Source organism: Haemorhous mexicanus, chromosome 18 (assembly GCF_027477595.1).
Source record: "Haemorhous mexicanus isolate bHaeMex1 chromosome 18, bHaeMex1.pri, whole genome shotgun sequence".
Classification (NCBI taxonomy): Eukaryota; Metazoa; Chordata; class Aves; order Passeriformes; family Fringillidae; genus Haemorhous; species Haemorhous mexicanus.
The window spans coordinates 6,534,163-6,556,104 of NC_082358.1; the positions used below are offsets into that span (position 1 = coordinate 6,534,163).

A 21,942-nucleotide genomic window follows, 5' to 3' on the forward strand; every position below is an offset into this window, starting at 1 on the left:
AAAATCAGCATTTTCCATCCATCCTGTCAGGAAGTTTCTTGCCAGCTCAGTGCACTGTGCCTGTGCCAAGACCCAGAGCTGCTGCTGGGAGTGAGGAGGCTGCAGTATTTGAGCCCTTCTTGCTCAGCAAGCCTGCAAAGCATTTGGGAGATGCCCTTCCCATCCCGTGTACACTTCATTCCTGTTCCAACACCATCTGTGAGTCCTCATCTGGAGCTGCAAGGCAAGGTAAAGGCTTCAAAGCTCAAGAGCAGCATCACAATGTTCTTGGCTCCTAGGCTTCCCCTCCCACCACCTCTGCAGCTTTTGGCAGTCACACCACCCAGTGCACTGGGGTATTCCCTGACAAAGGGTAATTTCTCGTCAGTGCAAGCCCATCTTGCTGGCCTTGGGCTAAGCAGAGATTTGTTGCATTTAAAACCAAAACCAAACAAAAATAAGCAAAACCCAACCAACCAACACTAAACTTTTTCCTTTATTTTTTTTCCTCCTCTGAAGCTACAGCAGACCCTGAAGTGCTCCAGCCCATAGAAGGTCAGGGCTGGCTGAGGCATTAGCCACAACCATTTATTCCTGGCCTGATGGAGCTTTCCCACTTGCACAGCAAATGCTCTGTGTGCCTGAGATCATGACCCCAGGGCAGCAAAGCTGCTGTAGCTGGCACCAGGAGTCATCTGCCTGGTGACACCCCTCTGTCAACCTTTTCTACAGCAACTCTGCTTTTTTTATTCTCTTCAACAGAGGGATAAAATGGTATTTTTCCAGATTGCAAGGTCACTTGGAAGCATATGGACACACTGATTCATATTACAAAGATTCTGTGCCAGATTTCCCTGAGATTTACAGTAACAGCAACTGAGCTTTATAAAAACACTCATAAAAACTTGAACTTTAAAAAAAAAAAAAAAAAAAGACTTACCATCCTATGAGATGACTCACAGAGGTAATTCCTATCAGTTACAGCAGTTGTGCACCAGCAGCTTTCTCAGATCAGATATTTGGAGCTGATCTCATGCACTGAGAAATGCAGATCAAGCAAATGCCTTGTTGGTGCTTATGCAATACCTCCTGTGCTTAGTTTTGTTGGTAGTTTTTAGAACAGAGGAATGAAAGATCCTCATGCAAAAGAAACCAAAAAAAGTTAAATGGAGGAAGTTCAATTTCAAATGAGCTCCCTAACTTTATTAGATTTTTTTTACAAAGCTTGTTCTGAAAGCTGACATCATTTTTTCCAAACGGGAGAGCCTGGATGGCTGGCTCTGGGCTCAGCAACTCTCAGGCACCGTTTGAAAGACTGACGGGAAAACGTAACTTCCCGTTAATGTGGGCTGATCTGAGATTACAAAACAGTCCTGTAAACAGTGTTAGTCATCACTGAACTTGGCATCAGAAAAGACTGCTTGCTATGCTAAGGCATGGTGAAGAGCTAGAAGTTATAACTTTAAAAAAAAAATTCTATAAATAAAACAGGTATTAAAGCTGTGAGCTGGATTTAGAGCGTGTGGATTGCACATCTCAATACCTGCTTTGTGCCACTCTCATCCCACCTTCTCGTGGTTGGTCCTGCCCTCTGCAGAGGGCCAGAGAGTTACTCATTAGCATTAGCAAGTGGAATATTTGGATGACTATGAATGGGCTGTGCTATTCAGAGGGGAACAGCATCCATTTGACACCAATCCCGAGATGCTCATTTTTGATGCTAAGTTAAATATTACACAGTCTAGCAGGCTGCGATGACCTTTCCAAGTCGAGTCAGTTAGGGGAAAAGCAGTAAGATCAGCCTGAAGGCTACAAAATACAGCTTTAAAGGCTGAGAGGAGTTTCATGTCAGGGAAGCAATGGTAAAAGGGAATACTTATTTCATTTTATCCTGCAGCTTTAGCACAGAGAAGCTGCTGGGCCCTCTGCAAGCTTTTTTCTTTCCAGCAAACTCCAGTCTCCATTACTGAGACAGCTCCAGTCCCTGACAGATCTGACCCAGCGTTTATGGAGTCTCCAGATATCAAAAAGATGATTTTTATCTGTCAACAGAGTAAATTTGATACAAAGCAACAGCGACACACAAAGACCCCCACTGTGCCACATTAACAAAGTGCCTCTCCCGAGCACTCCATCGCTATTATTTTGGGGAAGTGTGAATGGCCTGACCCACCTACAGAGAACCTAAAAGCTCTGCATTTCATTTACCAGCACATTTGCATCAAACTCTGCGCTCTCTCCAACAACTTTCCTTAAAAATGCAATCAAAGCAGCCCCAGCCACCACAGCTCTCCTGCGGGGCTCCAATATTAATGCCACCTGAGAACACAGATTGCAAATTTTAGCTGGAAGTGAATCACAGTGGCAATTTACTGGGGGAAAAAAAATTAATCAAGTGTACTGTTTGTCCATTTCATTTCCATGGAACAGTTGCATAACCACATGTTGGGAGTATGTTTTATTCACTGCTCACCTTTTGGAATGCACTTAATACTTTAATACACCACTAATATATAACAGAATTGATAATTCTCTGATTTCTCCCTCATTAAAATAAGTGAGGGTGTTCTAATGGATAGGGTGAATTAATAGCAGAAAAAGTAATTAATTGAAAAAGATCCTTACAACTGATCTGAGTGTATATATCACCACTGCAGATGCCTCGGACCCATCTGCACAGCCATGAGTGAAGAGCTCCATTTCCTATGTATTATTTTATTATTAACTGGAACAAAGAGACAAAGCTGAATGAAGAATTACCTGGAGCCAGGAAGACAAAGTTATTGTACTTAAATTCATGGTTCCTATTTAATTTATACCTGCTAATTTCATAGCAAGGTAGCAAAGCAGGTCAAATGTCCAGTGCACCTAAATCATCCCTGCTGCTGGAAAATTGAGGGAAAACTGACTTAAAGCAGAGTAAAACCAGTTTTTTTTTCCCAGGGATGCTCACAGAAACGCAGGCTGGAGGGAAAGGTGGCAGTTCCAGGTACAAAACCAACGCTCTGCAGAGCAGCTTTGCCTCTGCTGAGGGAAACAATGCCCAGACCAGTCACAGTGAGCTCTGCAATAGCAGAAAATTTACTTCTACAGAGATTAACAAAGGGAGGTTTCGAAATCTGCACTGCTGAGTATGAACTTTCAGCTTTTTCCAGCTTGGCTGGATATAACTGGTTTGGTTTTAAATGTTTCACTGAATTAACGAGTTAGGTTGTTAATGCAAAACATTCACTGCACGCAGAGCCAAGGTCCCCAGTTAGCAGATTAATTTTTTGTGACCTTTTGCAAACCTCGCCTAGAAACAGCAACCAGAAAACCCACCAGGCAGCAGCACCAAGACACAGCAGCTCCAGTCCCTCTGCCCAGGCATGAGAATATAGGGGCAGCTGCCCTCCCCTGCCCCCCAGCCCTGCCAGCTCCTCTGCCAACACTGACACCAGGGACAAAGCTCCATGGGGACACAAAGGATGGCTGCGTGTTCTGTGGGCTCTGGTGCTCTGCTGAAGAGGGAATGCTGCGTTAAAATAAAATGAAATTAATAAAAAATTCGATTTTTAAAAATCAGCACCAAAATAGAAGTAAAATAACAGTTTTCTCAACACTTCCAGTGCCTGCTAGGCAGGCAGACACGCTCCCCAGGTCAGAGACAAAGTTAATGTTTCTGTCTCATATGGAGCCAAGCACAATATTGGCACTTTAAATAAAAGTGGTTTGTTTTTAAGTTGAAGCTCTGCAGGCCCCAGCTGATAGCATCATATGAGGGGGGAAAGAGGAAGAAATCAAAGGAGGAAAAAAAGTTGATGTTTTTGAATTTCTGTCTCTCCCCTTCAGGCTCTACCTCCAGCCAGGGTCAGAAGATGCAGCACTGGCTCTGGGAGTTCCAGATGACTTCCCAATCACACTGTAATTAGCCAGACTATTAAATAAATGATCCCTGTGACCAGCACCATAGATCCAAACCTGAGGGCTGAGCCCCCTTCCCACCCCCACAAACATCCCCCTGTGTTTGACAGCAGGTTCCCCCAGCATGACAGGCACCCAGTTTGCCCTGGGAGCCAGCTCAGCAGCCTGGGACTGGGTGCATTTACCATGGTGCTGGGGAAGGAAGGACAAACAGGTCCATGTATTTGGGGTACAGGCCCTGTTGCCAGCCAGGGCAGTCCTGGGACTCTTCCTCTTTGGCTGGGCATTAACATTCCTTCTGCCTTTGCAGTCCATTCACAAGAAGTCATGTAGGAATTTCACCAGTCTGATTTATTGCTGAAGGATGCCCTGTGGGGGCTACTGCTAATCCATCCCAGGGACACACTGTGTGGATGGACATCTCAGCAAAGACCTCTCCAGGCCACATCCCTGTCATTCCATGCAGACAGACACAGCCAGCAGGGACAGATCACCTCTCCGGAGAAACTTCCAAGGTGTGGGAGGGACCTCTCTGCCAGCTGTGCCAGCATGGCTCTGTGAAGGAGAAGAAAGGGCAAGATTTGGCAGGGCTGAGCTCCTCTGTTCCCACTCTGTGGTTGTGCATCTCAGCTAGCTGGAGTCCAGCATCCTCCCCGAGTAACTCTGCAAAGGCTGCAGCTGGGAGGAAGTCACAGCATGGGAACATCTCCAGCAGCCTAAAAATGCCAGCAGCAGAGCATCACCCTGGCTTCTGGCACACATCCCCATGCCATGCCCTTGCACCTGGAGGTGGTGCCTGCCACCCAAAGCTTGGTTCATAACCCACACTGAGGTCGTGACACACTTAATTCTTTTGGGGTTTAACCTCATTCAGGACTGCAAGTTCATCAATGAACAGTTAGGGAGATTTTCCCCTCCCGAGCAGACTGGCAGCACACAAACTCTGCAGGCACTCAAACCCTAACATGAACAAGCAGAGCCACCAGCAATACAATAACCACAGCCCCAGAGAGGCCACACAGGCAAGAAAGGCTCTTCACGTCTTATTATCTCGTGCTGCACGAATGTACAAACACACGCACAAACTTCAGCAGTTTTGAGCTTCAAGCAGCATCACAGTCAACGTTTGTACTAAGGAACAATTTCTCTTTATGCCAACTGGTCAGGGTGCTTTGTAGCTTAAGCCTGGCTTTGAAACCACGGGTACAGTCTAAATGCAGTGGGAGCCGGTTGACCGAACAATCGTATTCATTCTCCATTCCTTGGCAGGCCTAGAGCAGAAAAGACTCTTTTCCATTTAGACCAGTTAAACAGAGCTATTCATTAAAATTTCACCCTTCTCCCAACTGCTGGACTTCTCCATTTAAAACCTGCCTTTAAGAGAAGCCCTCTCTCCTCTGCCCCACAGTGCTCCTCATCCCCCTGTCTCAAGTAGGCACCCATTTCTGAGCTGCATGTTTGGGTTGCTCTGGTGCTGCAACAGCAGCACCTCTCCTGTGTGTTGGTATCTGGGCAGAGGCTGCCTCAGCACTCAGGGACTAAGGGCAATTATCTCTGCTATTTTTTTTTTCCCCCCAGACAAGCACAAAACTGAGCAAGATGGAAGGTTAGAAAGAGCCGGCTGAAACAGAACACGATTAGAGTATAAAAATAGGTCACTGGGATAATATAACCTTTAGACTATTGGCAGTGTGCCCCCCTTAGAGACAAGCCTGTGTGCTATATTTCAGGAGAATGTGAGGAATAAAAAACAACCACAACAAAAACCATCAAAACAAAACCACTGATCATCCCTCAGAGCTTTGCATGCTTCTGTTTGAACATCACTAACATTAATTCACTCCTTTTCCTCTGCCTTCATCCATTTGATTGAGCACAAAATAAATGTTATGTAATCATACCATTAACATCTTCCAAAAAAGTAATAATCTCTTTTGGCACAGAGGCTTCATTACAGATTTGCTCTGCATTGCACTACCTTAGCAGGGTTCACAGTTCCAGCAATCCAGGGACCCACCTCCACAGTTTCAATCCTCAGATTTTGTCCATGCTGCAAAACATTCCCAGCATTCCCCCAAAGCAAAAGGCCCAGCAGACAGATAATCACATCTCAACAGAGCCAGCTCTAGGGTTAGCACTACCAGCAGAGGACACCAGATAGCATTAATGGAGCTTCAAGAAGTCCCTCAGCTCATCAGTATGTGGGTGTCCCACCACCGCACACTCAGCTGGTGACTGCCAGCAGGGTGCTTTGTGCCTGAACAGGATGGTATGACCATGCTTGTAAACACACTGGAGTTCCCATTTCAGCCCCTTGTGCTTTCTCTAGGATGTTTTATCTTTGCTTGCATTGCCAGGGCTTTGTGATTTCATCTGAAACACAGGCAACTCACACATCAATTATATCCTGCCACACCACCTTCAGATGTGCCACACGCCTTGTGATCCCACCCTTGGAACTCATTGTCAAGCATCACCATTTCCCCAGGACAAGCCCAGCTTTGGCAGATGCAGCCCTCCAGAATGTATGTGAAGATGAATAGGTTACACCTAAAATACACTTGTGTTTTTATTATCTGAAATTGCTGAACTGGCTCCGAGACAAAAATCTACTGGGGAGCTCAGAGCAATGAATAAGCACCAGAGGTAGATCTTTGTCCACATCAAATTTCCAACAAGGATACTCAAGACTTTTAAATCAGCAGGGAACACTTGGCTGAGCTGCTGAGGAGCTCACAGGTGTGAACACCCAATGGCAACAGAACACGCACAGTGCCACAGCCCCACTGTGCTCTCTAGTGCTGCTACAAGCCTGCCCCTTCCCAAGGAATCGTCTTGGGGAAGCCTTGGAGCCCACCTTTCTGATGTACCCCTGCTCACAGCCCCACTGCCAGGCTTGCACGTCACCTCCATACGGGTGACCTTAACCGAGGGGCCATCACCCCAAATTCGGGAACCACAGCTCTAATGCCAGCACAGCATTTACTGTTAAAAGAAAGCCAGTGTCAGCTTTTTACCAGCACCAAAACGATCCCACTGCAGACACAAACCCAAAAGCCTGTCACACAGGTTTCTCACCAAGCATCCAAGTCCCCTGTGGAATGAAGAACCTCTTGCTGAAGCCAGGCTGATCACCAGGCTGATCACCAGTTACCGAGCAGCCGCAAAAGGGACAGACCCGCAGCAATTCCAGGGAAGTAAAGAGTGCCCAGAGCTTTAAAACAAGATGTGGGTGGGAAGGACTAAACCAAGCTACTAAACAGTACCAGAGGCGCTGGAGCTGATCATCTGCAGCACAGCCTGATGACTACGAGTGCTGCAGCCCCTTCCCAGCTGAGCATTTTTGGATTACTTCATCCCCTGTGCCCTTTTGCAATATGCAGCTTCGAGAGCTGTGTTACATCCTGGCTCAGCCTCAGCTCCCATTCCTCCACTTACAGTTGCTATAACCAAAAAGAAAACTGCAAAATACTTCGTCTGAAAGCAAAGAAACAGGGTTTGGCAGGTTGGGATTGTGGATTATTTTTTTCCATCCCCATGCATTCTGCTTCAGAGTCGTCCTGCGCGCAGCCGATGGCTTTTGCAGCTTATTGAGCCCGCTGGTTTATGGCAATGTTTTTCTGCTCACTGAACTGGCTCATTCTTTCAGCAGAACAAACTGTTCCACGTTGAGGCAGGAGTTGGCTGTGTTTTAACAAAGGATTTTTCCCTTCTGACAGTGTTTTGCAAAAGACCCAAAAAAAGGAGTTTGGAGCCAAGTTACAAAAGGTCAGGAGAGGCGAGTCAAGCACTGGGTGTAGTTCCTGTATGTCACAGCCAGACAAGGAAATGGGTGGGGAGAAGAGGAACGGCACTTCGAGCTGCAATAATATGTATAAAGTGATATTAATGAGGAATGGGCTTTTAAATGAGGATGGCAAGTATGCAGGCACCGTAATTTTTGCTGTACAACAGCAGGCTTGTTAGGTAGGCTGAGGCTTCTGTAATCATTTATCCATGTGAAGCATGCATTTGAGAGAGTTCAAGTAGCACTAGGAGTGAGAAAAAGGCAGTCTTATTTGCTTCCCCTCCCCAAGCTGATTTCAAGGAGCTACCACACTCTCATCTCCCGTCAGCCAAATGAATATTCAAAAGGCTTTTGCCAAGCCAGCGCCAGTCAATCAGGGAAACAATGCTGCAGGGAAAAAAAGCACTGGGCTGAGAGACCTGTGTGAGACAGGCACCTTGTTCCTCACCACGGCTCTGCTTTAGCATCCAAGCATTTAATGTGGTGCACGGTGCTCCTGCCAGGGCTGCTGCTCTGCCTCCTCCATCCCCTGCCACCCCACAGGACAGCAGGGCTACAGCAGAGCTGCTGGATGGAGGATGAGCATCCCAAACCAGGGTGCTGCAAGTGGGGATGATCCCAGGACTGTGGTCCCAGCAACACAGCCCTCCTGAGGGAGCTGGTGATAGCTCTTCTCTCTCTTCTGCTACAGGCTGGGACCACAAATGTTTCCTGCATGGGATGGGCAGGTTCCTGGTGAGAGCCCACTCCCTGCTCAGCAGAAGCAGCTGGTAGGAATTGGGTCTTTCTGCTGTGTGCACTGCACATGGACAAGCCAAGATGGACAACTCCGGCCTTGCAGATGTTGGGAGGAGGGAGCCAAGGGGATCTGCAGCAGTTGACAGTATGTCATGCTTAATACTCAAGCTTTTCCAGGCCTCAGAGGATCCCTGAATAGAAAGAAACCACCCACCACTGGAACACAGCCACTTTTGTGGCTAGAAGGGGCAGATGTTCAACCCCATACAACAATGCAACACAACAGTTGAGGCTGTAAGTGAAGAATGCTGCATCCACTTAAAACTGAAGAGGGAAATTAGGGACACCATCTCATTCTAGAACTACCATTTGGTCCTGATGCTTAAAGTTCACATACCTACTCTGCAAGAGTGGCACAGGGCTTCCTTCTATTGCCTTAAATAGGCAATATCCTGGACTAAAGCACTGAACCACAAGGACTTCAGAAGCATATGGTCAGACTGGCAAGTGCTCAGCTCCTTCAGCTGGAACACCAGTTCCCAAATAAGTTCAGTTCCTTTTTAGCACCTACATAAGTGACAGACTTCCAGAAGTCCCAATTGGACTGCACAGGACAGGCCCTCCTGGCATAGAGAAGGGCAGACCAATAAGAGAGCTCAGTATCTCTGACAGCCAAATCCTTTGCTGAGATGAGCCTGGGGAGAAGCTGAGTTTCAGAAATCCTGCTCACCACAGCCAGCATTAAATCCTTCACCACTCAGTTGCCAAGAAGAGCTTGGCATGGAGAACAACCTTCCTTACCACCACACCCTCATTCAGTGACCCCCAAGACTTCTCATGGGACAACCTTCTCCCTTTCTCTGAAACGCTCACCATGTCTTTTAGGATTGATAGCAAGAGAAAAATGGATTTGAGACGTGATTTGAGATCTCTCTGGACAGAATCTGGGCATCTGGACCATGCACCTGCCACCCAGATGCAATCCTGGTCATTTGCTCCCTGGTTAGAAACTGTATTTGTTCAAAACCATTTGTCAAGACACTCTGGACAGAACTCAGAGACACAGAACAAAGTTCAAGGGTTATTTGTGATATGAACCATGCCAGTCAGGACTCTCCTCTTCCTCCAGCTGTTTAGTGACACTTGGAATTGGAGTGGCCTTACTGGACAGTCAGTTATTTTTTTTAGTTGAAACTCACCATCCTCTAGATCAGCTGTGAGCTGAAAGCATCCCAGTTATTTACTGCTGGAAGCAAAAGGAATTTCCTTACTCTCAGAAAACAGACATTTAAAATTAGTTTCAAGTTCAGTTGTGATAAACAAATCACATTCTCCTCCTTTCCCTCCCCTGTTTTGTTTTGGGGGTTTTTTGTTTGGGTGGGGTTTTTTTTGGGTTTTTTTTTTTTTTTTGGAGGGGGGAGGGGGGATTGGTTGTTTGGGTTTTTTTTGTTTGTTGTTGGTTTTTTAAATCATACCTGCTAGTCCAACCAGCCTTTTCCTCAGTTGCTCTTTGCAATTCCTCATTTAAAAACTCATTCACAAGGAGGCAGGGGAACTACAGACATCTTCTGAGAAGAAACAGCAAAGCCAGATCCTTGATTTTATAGCTTTTCCTTTGACACTTGATTCCCTGAGAACCTCATTAAAAAGAAACAAACCACCATGTATCTAGGTTTTTTTCCCACTTCCTGTGAAGAGCAAAAGCTTAGGAACTGGAATGGGGGCTCAGGATTCCAAATCTCTGCTGACAATCAAGATGAGCCCACTCCACCTACCCTGCCCAAAAGCTGGGGATGCAAACAGCTCCCAGCAGATTGATGAGGTGTTTTAAATTGATATGACACTGCAACTTAAAGGTTTGGGGTTTTGGACTGAGTCCCACAAGCCTGAATTCATATGGATGTACTTTGTACCTTGTGGATCACAAGGCCTTGATACAAGGAGATTCTTTTAAAAAATTCAGGCGTGCTGGGAGAATTGCCTCCTTGCCATGTTTTAGTGAGTCTGCCCATGAACTGCCAGCAATTACTAAGCATCTACTCTGTATTCAAAGCCCTATACAATGGAGTTTATTATTTTTAAGCCTTTCAGACATCAATGTAGCAAACTTAACAGAGCTATTTGGAAGATTAAGACACAAACACCACCATATTATTCAATTTAGCTCCAACACTGAACACTTATTTCTGTAAAGGATCACAGCTAATACATTGCCAACTGCCAGCAGAGACAAACACTTAAAGTCACACTGCAGCATGGTCTTATAAATCAAATTTAAGATAGAAGAAGAAGGAAATTACTATCATTATGCAAGTACAGCCCGATTACCACCAAGCGATAGCAAACCTATCTTCAGGTCCTTCAAAAATCCACCCCTAGAAATGACAGCCCATGGAAATCCTCACCTTCTGTGCATGCAGCTGGGTGTGAACCTACTAGTACACCTCCAATACCTGTATTAGATGATTTTTTAAAGTATTTTATATGTTCATAAGGGTGCAAAGAGACTTTGTTACCACCTCACCACCCCGTTCACTGTGGGGAATTCACTTATAGCTGCTCTATTTGCCAAATCAGACCTGCAGACAGGTGACAAAGGGGAGGGATGTGAGAAAACAAAGGATTTGTGCCTTTTCCCTACCATTACAGTGCTCACAGGAGAGCTGACTGCTGCATTTTGCCCTCCTGAAACCATCCCACCCTTCACAAACAATTGCATGAACTTAGGTTAGACTGGGTGCAGGAGTAGCAGAGGGGAGCAACATCCTTCATGGGAATGAAATGAAGTAAGAGTCAATTAAAAAAAAAAAATCAGTTTGCCGTACAAAGACTGTAATTTCCTTAGAGCTGACTTAACCTGAAGCCTTTGGAGAAAATCCATCTGTTGCAAATTTAAAATTTCCCAGCCCTTCAAATGAACATGGAAAAGTTCTCATTGCAAAGTGTCCCATGAATAACATAAATATTTCTGGTTTACACCAAAGGCATCACAGACTATGTTATAACTTCAGCAAATCAGAAATCAAGAACCCCACCTGGCTTTTCAGAAAAAAATGAAGGGTTGTCTCATTACACCAGTCTAAAACATTCATTATCCTCATTAGGCTAAAGGGCACAGCAACATTATTAACTCTGTTTCACAGCACTAAGAAAACAGCAGGATAAAGTAAACTGCAGGAGTCCGCACAGGGGACAGTAAGGTAAAAACATCCATGCTGTGTCAGCAGGCATCCTGCACACACAGGAATGGGGATGACTGACTGGTAATGCCATGATGGAGCACTTCATTTCTAGGCCAGCAGCCCAAATCCCAGTCAGGTTAGGAGAACATGGTCCTCCAGGCACCTGCCCTCTTCTCTGGGCTAGGAGTGAACAGAGTTGGGAGCATCTTGATGATACTGCACCAAATGACAGCGTGTCACACTGGATCAGCCTCAGGACAGCAGAACTGCCTCCATGCACCAGCCCATCATCACCCACCATGCAGGATTAAGGGAGTAGAAGCTTCCCATGGCAGGGCAGCCAGGGGAGAGCACTCACAGCCTGCAGGACTCATCCCTGATCCCATCAGGAGCAGACAGGGCACAGGAGCCCCTCGAGAGCAACACCCCTGTGATCAATTCCACATCGAGCTGCCTCCCCAGGGGCCAGAGCAGGCAGAGTGAGCAGCAGGGCTCCTCCAGGGAGCTCTCCATGGATCACTGCTGTAACACTGCCAGGCATAGCTGGGAAAGTGGCTGACAGCACTGCCCAAAGCACTGCCACTCTGTTTGGGGTTCTTCTGGACCATCTGTTTTCACATCAAAAACAAGCAGCAGCCACACAAAATTCATGGCCAGCTGCTCCTATCTGCACCCTTCATCCTCTCCACCCTTCTCAAATTTGGCACAAGTCTCATCATCACCTGCAAGTGCTGGTGAGTGCTGAGAAGCTGCCAGTGCAGGAGACACCCTCACTGTTTCAATGACTCAAGCTGCCATCCTGGGCAAGGTCCCACGGGATATTCAGGGTACAGTCACTTGCCATCCCCCAGAGTACATAAGTGTTCTGAAATCATACACCAGGGTTCAGCTCCATCAGGAAATTGCTGCCAGCCTCCTCCTTGTTGCCTGGCATCTTCCCCACATCCCTCCCTTCCTGGGTCAGTAGTTATTTCCATGGCGTTTTAGAATTTCCCAAGAGACCTGTACAAAGCCTCTCCCCAGGGCTCCAAGATCCTCCAACAGAGAGCCCTGAAGACTTTTAGAAGTCACACATCCATGTGATCTTCCACACACATCAGTCTGGAGCTCACCCTCCCCCACACACAAAGTGGCTAGAACAACTAAAAGTCTCACAACTTGGGGAAAAATCCACAGCCTTAAATGTTTGTTGGCCCAGCAGGAAGATCACACAAACCACAAAAGGGAAAAACAAGAGGGTTAGACAGCAGAAGTACTTAATGATACCACATCCTGTACATTGAATTCAATTTCTTCCCTTTCACTAGTGTCAGGGGTGCTGTTCTAGACAGTTTTACTCCTAGTTACAAGGCTGAGTCTGAGGAACAGCCAGATCTGCCTGTAGCCTGAGATTTACAATCCTGGTCCAGAAGCAGCCCCAGCCTGTTGCTGTGCCCTGGAGGCCACATGCTGCCAGCTGCCCAGCCTTGCAGCATCCCAGCAGGACAGTCAGCAGCTCAGGATACCTTGAAGGAGAAGGGGGTTGGGGTTTTGGCTCTTGGGAAGAGAAGGATGGAGATGAAAGCAAAGCTTCTGTCCAAAATGGATGGATTTTTCCAGCTGCTGGGCCACGCCTCTTGCAGAGGTGATAGAAATTTCAAATGAAATATTCACACCAAAGATGAAAGAGTGGCCACAATTCACACTGCTAGTTCTCAACAGCCTGCACAAGCCACGTGGTCCAGCTATGTGACCAGAGGGAAATACAGATAACAGCATTTTTAATATTTCTGGATAATCAGATACTCCCCATGAGCATTTTCCCACCCACAAGCACCACGAGGTCTGATTTTCTGCCACATCCCAAAGATGATCATTTCCATCCACCCACAGCATCCCACACCAGCTGGAGCTCACTCAGTGCCACAGGGGGGGGTCTCAGGCTGGTGGCTGTCCCAGATCCACCCCTGGATATGGCAAAGGGAAGAGGGGCTGCATGCCCCCAGGACAAAGGAGGCTCAGCATCACTCCTTCTGAACTCTGCTGTACCTAAAACAGAGGCAGCTCCCCCCAGGACAGCTGTCATGTGAGGGCTTCCCACAGCTCATCCCATGGGAATGGCAGGGAGCCTTCAGAGCAGCACACAGGAGACAGCCAGCCCCTTGTTCCCCCCAGATGTCTGCTATTCCAGCCACGAGGTTTTAGCACATTTCAGGCATGCTGGAAAGCTTCTCCTGACATTTAGGGAGCGGGGAAAGGGGTGGTCAGTGCTTTACCCTACACTGGGAAGGAGCAGGGAGAGATGAAATGATCTGCCCAAGGTCTGTTTGCACACTGCCATGGGGAGCAGGACCATGTGCCATCATCTCTATCCCCCAAAGCCATCACCCTTCCTTAGCATTCACCCAGGTTCAAAGCAGAAAGGCAGCACAGGGGCACCAGAAACCTGCTCTGCCCAAACTGGCCATCAATTTAAAGCTCAAGAGCTGAGAGCAGTGCTAAAGAAGATTTACAGCTCGAGAAGCAACCACCTTGCTAGAGCAGTTATGCCAGGACCTAATGGAACATATTCTCTGGGTACCTGTAAAACCCTTTCAATGGATCATCCTGTTCTGTTTTCCCCAGGAAAACAGAAAAGAGGCCCATGAGATGGTCATGCTTCCTAGTCCATCCAGGTTCTTCACACAGCTGCTCTGGAAAAGGGTACAGACACCTTCCCACTGCCACAGCTCCTGGCTGGAAGGGAAATGCTGTCACCAGTGTGTTACAGAAAGGGAAATGAGGCACAAAGCAATTTTAAATAACTCGCCCAAGGTCACAGGAAGCTTATAGCAAAGTCAGTAATTAAACTCAGGACTTGTGAGTCCCAGTCTAGTTATTTATCAGAATTCACCCTTTAATGGATCACCTGTAGTCAGATACCCTCCTATTTTGAACTGCCACTGAATTATACTGGCAAAGGGAATTATTATGAGTTTCCCTTACAGCCCAACATGCTTAAAGGGCTGTTTTGGAAATAAAAGAAAACTTGCAGCATGGAACAGACAACTCCTCAGTGCTGCAGAGAGCTGAACCACCAAAGTGATTACAAGGCTCCAGATCAAGCTGGGAAATAAGAAGCTGTTTTTCCTCTGCAGTGAATCACTTTGTTTTGAAGGGTGGCCTCCAGTCCACAGTTTGAAGGGTGGTGAGTAAGAACTCACCATTTCACCTTGGATTTGTGTCCTCTTTCACAAATACTTCTGAGGACATAGAACATTGTAGCCTTAGCTCTGAGCCAGACATCCCAAAGCCTCTCCCTTTGCAGCAGGCCTCTCCTTGAACCTGATGTGCCACCGGTTTGTGTTGGTACAAAACAATAGAATGGACTTTATCCAGACTTCCACAGGCCACAGGCACAGTTCTTTCCCTTCAGAAAGAAAACCTGTTCAAGCACACCCCAGTCCCCTCACAGAGACTGGACACAGCCTTCACTGGAGCCTTGCACAGCCTCAGGGCACCCCTGCCAGACAGGGCTGGCTGAAGGCATCTCTGGAGCATCCAACTGCTGCTCCTGGGGCTCTCCTGCTCTTGGAGCCCTCCTGGGGCACTGCTCACCTCACCAGAGAACAGCAGAGCCACTGCACATCCCAAACCCCAGCACAGGGAGAAGCCCTGCAAAGGGGAACAGCAAAGCCAAAGCCTCCTGATACACAGATGTGGTTTGTAAGAGCACAGACAACCAAACCACATCTGTGGATATCTGCAGTGCTCAGATCCCTTTCAGCTGATGACAAATAGTGGAAGTGTTGGGCAATAGGTTTGGAAAGGGACATGCAGGATGGAATTTGCCTTTCACAAAATACAATGTGAGGGGCAGGAGTCAAAACTGATAGTTTGGGGCTAGCCAAGAAGTTTATGGATCCAATTTATGGCCTCATCTTTCTGAGTACAAGCAATTTAATTTGTCACACTGATATTGTATATGTGTCCTGAGCAAATAGGTCAGTAAGAAGTAAGAGTAGGAAGGGAGGAATTATGGAGAAGGATGCAATGGCATTTGGAACAATCCATCTGATCTGCAAGTTGGGAAACTTTGCAGTTACACATACTGATTGGGGAGATAAGAAAAGAGGAGGCAAGAGAGGCTTGCTCAGAGCTGCAGCCCTGCCTGGGGACTGAGGGGCACTGGTCAGTGGCAGCCCCCAGCCATCACCTTCCTAGGGAGCACCAACACTGCCAGCTTAACAGAGAGAAAAGGAAAAAGGACAGAGAGCTTCACCTCTTCTAAGACTCTGTCACAGAAAGAAACCCCACATGCTACCAAATTACATGGACAAAGGACAATCCTGTTTTGCAAAGCCTTTGTGTGGGGAATTCTTTGCTTTGAGCTCTGCTGCAGATTTGCAGGTGAACGAAACTCTTGTGAAAAATTCACCTCTCAGGGTGAGGAAATGAAATCTCTTTTCCCCATCTGTTCTTGACTGGCAGAGCAGAGGCTCTGGGTGGAAGGGCTGCATGAGTGGGATGACCCTGCCCCAGCCCTTTAAGGCTACTCACCAGAGGTCCTTGCTGTCACTCCACACCACAAACCCCAGGGAGGAGCACATCCAGGGCTGCAGCTTCACACAGGGCACACAGTTCTGGGAAAGCACCTCGTGTTGTTCCCACCATGGATCCTGTCTTCCCTGAACCATCAGATCAGGGTGAATCCCTCAGCCCTCTGCAAGAACCAGCTCAGCAGAAACACCTCCAGAGGGTTATTAGCAACAAGACCAAACTAGCAGCTGTGGGCCTGCAGATCCTTGGGCCCTGAACACGGGGCTGAAGAGGCATGACATCAACTATGTCAAAAATTTGCTTGCTTTGAAATCCTACTCCTGGTTATTTATGTTACAGGAGTACCCAGAGGCCTCAGCCAAACCCTACAGAGCTGGGGCTGGAGAAGTGCATTTGCACATGTAATGGCCATAGAATCACAGAATGGTTTGCATTGGAAGGAACCTTAAAGATCATCTTAGTCCAGCCCTGCTGCCATGGCCAACCCTACACCAGGCTGCACAAAGCCCCACATCTCCACAGAGATGGCTGCCCATGGCCAGCCACAAGCAGCTCAGAGTTTTCACTGGAAATAACTCACAGCCAGGCTGGAGGTGAGGAGGTGCTGTAGGAGGGCAGGCTACAGGAAAGAGGCAGCACAAGGGCTGGGAAGGAAGCCAGCAGCCAGGCATCATGGCCAGGGGTGTCCCTGGGGCTCCTGCAGTGCTCCCACAGCAGAGCTGAGCTCTGCCTCCAGCAGCCAGAACACCTTGCTGAAAATGCTGCACACAGAGCTCTGCAACCCCCACAAGGATGCAGAGAAGGCTGTTAACCTAAACAGACAGGTCTGAGATTGATTTGCAGGAAGGATGAAATCAAGAGGCAAAAATAACATTTCCAACACACCAGTGACATACCAAGCCCTTAATCCAAGGCACTATTTACAGGCCAAGAGCATTCCTTGCTGCTCTTACCTTCAGCTGCAAGTCTGGGTCAGCAGCTGCCTTGGAGGAGCCTGTTTGAAGGTAACAGACAGCTCAGGGAGCAGCCAAACCCAGGAACTGGGATTTGCAGGCAAAGATAAATAATTAAAGGGACAACTGAGCACAGCTCACTAGACTTTGCTTCACAATGCAAGCGCTGAACGTGGAAAACTCGAAACATTTCCTCCCCAAATGCATTAAATGCCCATTTTGCTATTTCAAAGTCTTCTACTTTCTCCAGCATCCAGATATTCACTTCCCAGATGCACTGCCAGGAATAGGGTCTTGTAAATAAAGTTTTACAAAAAAGGAAGGTTAACACACAACATATTTTTCCCATTACTTCAATACATCCTGCAAGCTCTGCAAGCTCGGTAAAGAAAGAGTCTATTTAAAAATCTAGGGTGGGGAAGAATTAGCTCACCAAAACCATAAACAGATTTGCTTTGCACTTTCAGGCCAAGAGAAAAACAAGACAGGCCATGCACGTATTGATGCACACAATGGCACAATCGTTTTAAAAACAAATGAATTGGGAGGGAGAGGACACCACAGGAGGGTGGGGGAAAAGGAGGAGCAGAGAGAAAGGAGCCAACTTCTGCAGCAAAGATCCTCAGCTTGGTTCTTAAAGCTCCCTGAGAAGACACTGAAAAGCCTTCGTGGGCCAGCACAGGACCATGAGCTTGCAGGGAGGATGGCACACTGCTACAAGGCCACAAGCCATCTCTGGGTGCTGGCCCTTCAGTAATGAGCAATGTCTTTTTCTGCAGATGGAACACAAAGGAATCCTTCTTATTTACCCAGACACCTTCCACATGAACCACCCACATCCATTATTGCTGTATTTCCATGGCAGATACCAAGGGATATAAAATGTAATGCCCTTCTCCCCACTCTCCCTCCTAAGAGACTGACTCTGTTTACAAAGGCAGAGCAAAGCTACCAAAGCTTCACCCTCTTCCTTCTGCAAGATTCCCTGTTTATAATAGCCAGACAACCAGACAGCCACAATGTTCACTGCATTTGCACAATTGCTGCCATGAGGTTTTGAGGACCCACCTAGATGCAATTAATGGAGGGAACTTCAAGGAGGACAGCTCTCAGGGGGCTGAGGGTGCACGTGGATCCCAGCACATCACATGCTTCAGCAGGGTGCTTTAGTTTATTCCTACCAGTTTAACAGGCTACAGAACTGGAAGTGTGTCAGGAAAGCTGCACCAAACAGCATCAGCCCAGTTACTGTACTCCCAACGCTGATTATTTATTAAAGTCTAGAAACAAGCAGTCTCCAGATGTGGCACAAGCTGGGTAGAAACCACTCCAGGGTTTGAAAATCCCTTTTTCCACAGGGACACGGTCATTTATCACACAGCCATGAACTGGGTGAACAAATTCCCTGCTAGTCTGCTCACTAATGTTCAATCATGGAGCTTACTTTTTGTACAAATAAAATGGCTTGGCTCTGCTATGAGACCCAATTTCTTCTTCAAAAGCCTGGAACAGTGTAATGGAAAACTGGAGTGTTATTTCCAAGCACACTTCTTCCATCCCCAGAAGCCAAAGGGAAAAAGCATTGCTCTCCTGACCCTTCATCCACACCATGGGACAGATGGATATTTATTAAGTGATATGGAAATAAAGTAAATCAGCAACTAGCACACAGATAGAGGAGCCAGCCAGGAGAAAAGCACAAACACACAGACTATCTGTACTCTGCTTTGTTCAAGGAGTGATATCCAAAAGCAAAGAAAATAAAAATTTCCCCCTTCTCAGGGACACCTGGAAGCATAAGCCAAGTTTGATCTGACCACAGAGCAGTCCCTGCTCTCAAGGCAGAAGAGCCATTCACTGCAGGATCACTTCCTTCAGCCATCAGGCTCCAGCAGCCTGCACAGAGATCTCTGTGACACTGGAATACCCCATATTTCCCTGTCCAGGCTGCACAGGACAAAGGACACAGGACAGCACCCAAGGTGACAGCAGTGTCCTACCTGCTCGAGGGACCACGTCCTGAGCCTGTCGTTCTCCTGCCCCTCCTCTGTGCTCAGCCACATCTTTAAAGTGCCTGCAGTTGCCTCAGTAGCACCAGGATTCAGGGCTGGAAGAGAAGACATGACACCAAAAATTACTGCTGCACCCCTAAAGGAGAAGGCAGCCTTTGGTGAGCAAAGGCTAAAAGCAAAAATAAAACACTGATCAGTTTGAGGTGTCCACCCTGCCATGCTCCCACAGTACATCCCCACTGAAGCACCCTAAACACCCATATTTGGGGGTTTTTTCTCCCTCTCAATTAGTAAAGACATTATTTATGAGAAGTTACCCAAATTTGCTGAATTAATCACCAAGCCCTGAACCCAGTGAAAGCAATTCCCCAGCTGCAGCATGCTGGAAGCCAGTGACACTGCTGCCCAGCTCCCTGTGGACTTGGACCATTACAGGGCTGGAAACCTCAACTGGCCAGAACATATTTAGAGCAGCAACCACAGCACCCTGACTGCCACTGCCACAGCAGCAGCTAAATATAACAACCAGCTCTGCTCATAGCTGTGGCCTTCTTTTCTCCCCCTCATTTCCCCCCACTGCCATCCAATCCCTGTTCCCTCACTACTGGAGAAGCAGCAGAGCCAGCTCCATGTATTTCCTAATTTCTAAACTTTACTATCTAAACATAAGCAGCCAAGTGGATTTCTGGGATTAAGTTCAGACCAGGGGAGAAAAGAGCATATTGAAAAACAAAGAGTCACCCTGGAAAAAGGTGAGCCAGAGCTTGGAACAAGGATGAAAACCAGGAAAATTAGGTTGTGATTGCACAAGTAAAGGAAAATTTAAAGTTGTTTGTTGTGACAGGTCCTCCTCTCCCAGCAGCACGTCCCAAGTGTCCCATGCCCAGTGGCAGGAGGGCTGGAACGATGTGATCTTTAAGGTTCCTCCCAACCCAAACCAACCTGTGACTCTATGATTCTGTGAAGTGTCCCTGTGCTTCAGCCAGCTCCAGTCCCTAAAGTTCCCTGCCAGAGCCCCACTGATCTGCTGCTCAGGTTGGATCCTGCTGACCACATGCTTTGCACACAACTGTTGCATTTCTTGGATTATTTAAGTAAGTGGCACAGAGAGATTTCACCAAATAACTGCATTACAACTCAGGAAAGGGTTCCACAAACCCACCCAACATCCTGCAGACAAGAAATTTCCACTGTGGCTGTAATTTTACAAAGCAAACTCAGCAGGATTTAAAAAAAAATTAAAAAAGCAAAGTAATTGGACAAGGGTAGAAGGACACAAAGGTTTTCCCTCACTAAGCACTCAGGTGTCCCAGCGTTCCCTGGTGCAGAGCCATGCATGGAGAAAGCTTTCTTTTCTCCAGACCTGCAGTACTGACTGCTCAATGTTATTTGTTATAAATTATTTGCTGTACATTATTCTCCCAATTTAATTCACAGGAAAAGCAAAGCAAGCCCAGAACCAGGGGGGAGAAAAATCAGGAGGCCTAAGTCTGGCAAATCACAAGACTTCAGGGAACAAGAAAAAATGCTTTAAATGCCTGCTAGATGCCACAGTTTTTTCTTTTTTCCTCGCTTTTCTTTTTTTTCCTCCCCTAAAATGAAGGGAAGGCTTACCCCTAACCAATTAGGTTTCAGCACATTTGGAAAGATCCCAACATGGAATGCCGAGACCTTGACACAACAGGTGACAAACTTTGCTGTGCCAGAAAAAAAATCTAACATATAATAAGAAACAAATACTAGACTGCTGATGGAGTGGGTTTTTATTCCAGAAATTTGTGTAAATGTCCTATATTGACTTGCACAACCCCAGCACCTCCCAAACTGAGTGATAACAGCATGGCCCCACTGCTTATCTGCCATTCCTCCTCCTGTAACAGTGCTGCTCCTCTCCCTCTGCCATGGTACATTTAATATCCTTCACACACTCCTTTAGGGATTCAGCATATGCCTAAGACATCAGCAAACAAGATTTTGCATTCCTTGGAGTACCTAAATTAAAGAGTGACCTCGATCACAGCAGTCAGAACAGCTTCGCGCTTCAAGAAATTAAAGGTGGCTTAAATAGAAACTTAAGCTGGAGGCAGAGATAAATCTGAGTCTTCCAAAACCTCGTTCTGAAATATGGAGTAAAGCCCCTGCAAATTTGGCACCATGAGCCATGATTACCCTGGCAGCTCCTCCTTGAATTCCCTGGAATTGCTGCTTCAAGAAGAATAACACAGAGGGGGCTGGGGCGAGAGGGCAGCGACTGGGGTTTCCTCAGAGCAGAACATGCAAACAGCTCAGCTGCTTATCACTGAAACTGGAACAGCAACAAGGACAACCAAAGCATGCTTTTTTCCCTAACTTCTTTCAGATATTAAAATCCCAGCATCCAACAGCCAAGATACACTGAGGTCCTTCTGTCTCAGTTATTTGCAGTGTCTGCCAGAACCACAGCCATCATTACCATCCCACCGCTGTCCTTTCAGCTTCCCAAGGCTTAACTGAGCAGCTCAAACCTGCACACAGTTCCAGAATGGAGAGTATCTTCCCCAGATAGCAAATTCAACACACACAGTGAGCTATCTTACTGTACCTGGAGGTTCAGCACTGCAATGGCTGAACCAGCTGGACCAGTGGGCTCATGAAAGGGGAGAGAAAAACTCCGGCACCCTGTGTGAGATCCACTGAGGGACTGAACATTTAAAAATCAAATCCACTGCAAAGGCTCAAAAATAGAGATTATTCTGTTTTCCTTTTACCTGACATCCCCACCTCAGATTTTTTTTTAACAGCTGTTAGCTCTCTTTTGGGATCTTAACAGATCTTCTTGCTCTCTTTTGGGATGTTTTTTTTGACATGACTGAAAAGGGAACTAGGCTGTC

The 21,942-nt window shown here is 47.0% G+C and overlaps 1 protein-coding gene across 3 annotated transcripts in view; it reads right to left on the reverse strand.

Moving 5' to 3' along the window:
* Positions 1–21,942, reverse strand: part of ZHX3 (zinc fingers and homeoboxes 3) — a 46,804-nt gene that overhangs the window by 10,268 nt on the left and 14,594 nt on the right. For 2 of the 3 annotated variants that reach the window (XM_059862262.1, XM_059862260.1), the window contains exon 2: positions 19,061–19,167. The gene's annotated coding sequence lies outside the window, so the exon portion shown is untranslated. Of the gene's footprint in view, positions 1–919; positions 1,325–19,060; positions 19,168–21,942 lie in introns of those variants that run through there. The other variant, XM_059862261.1, reaches the window with a different exon arrangement.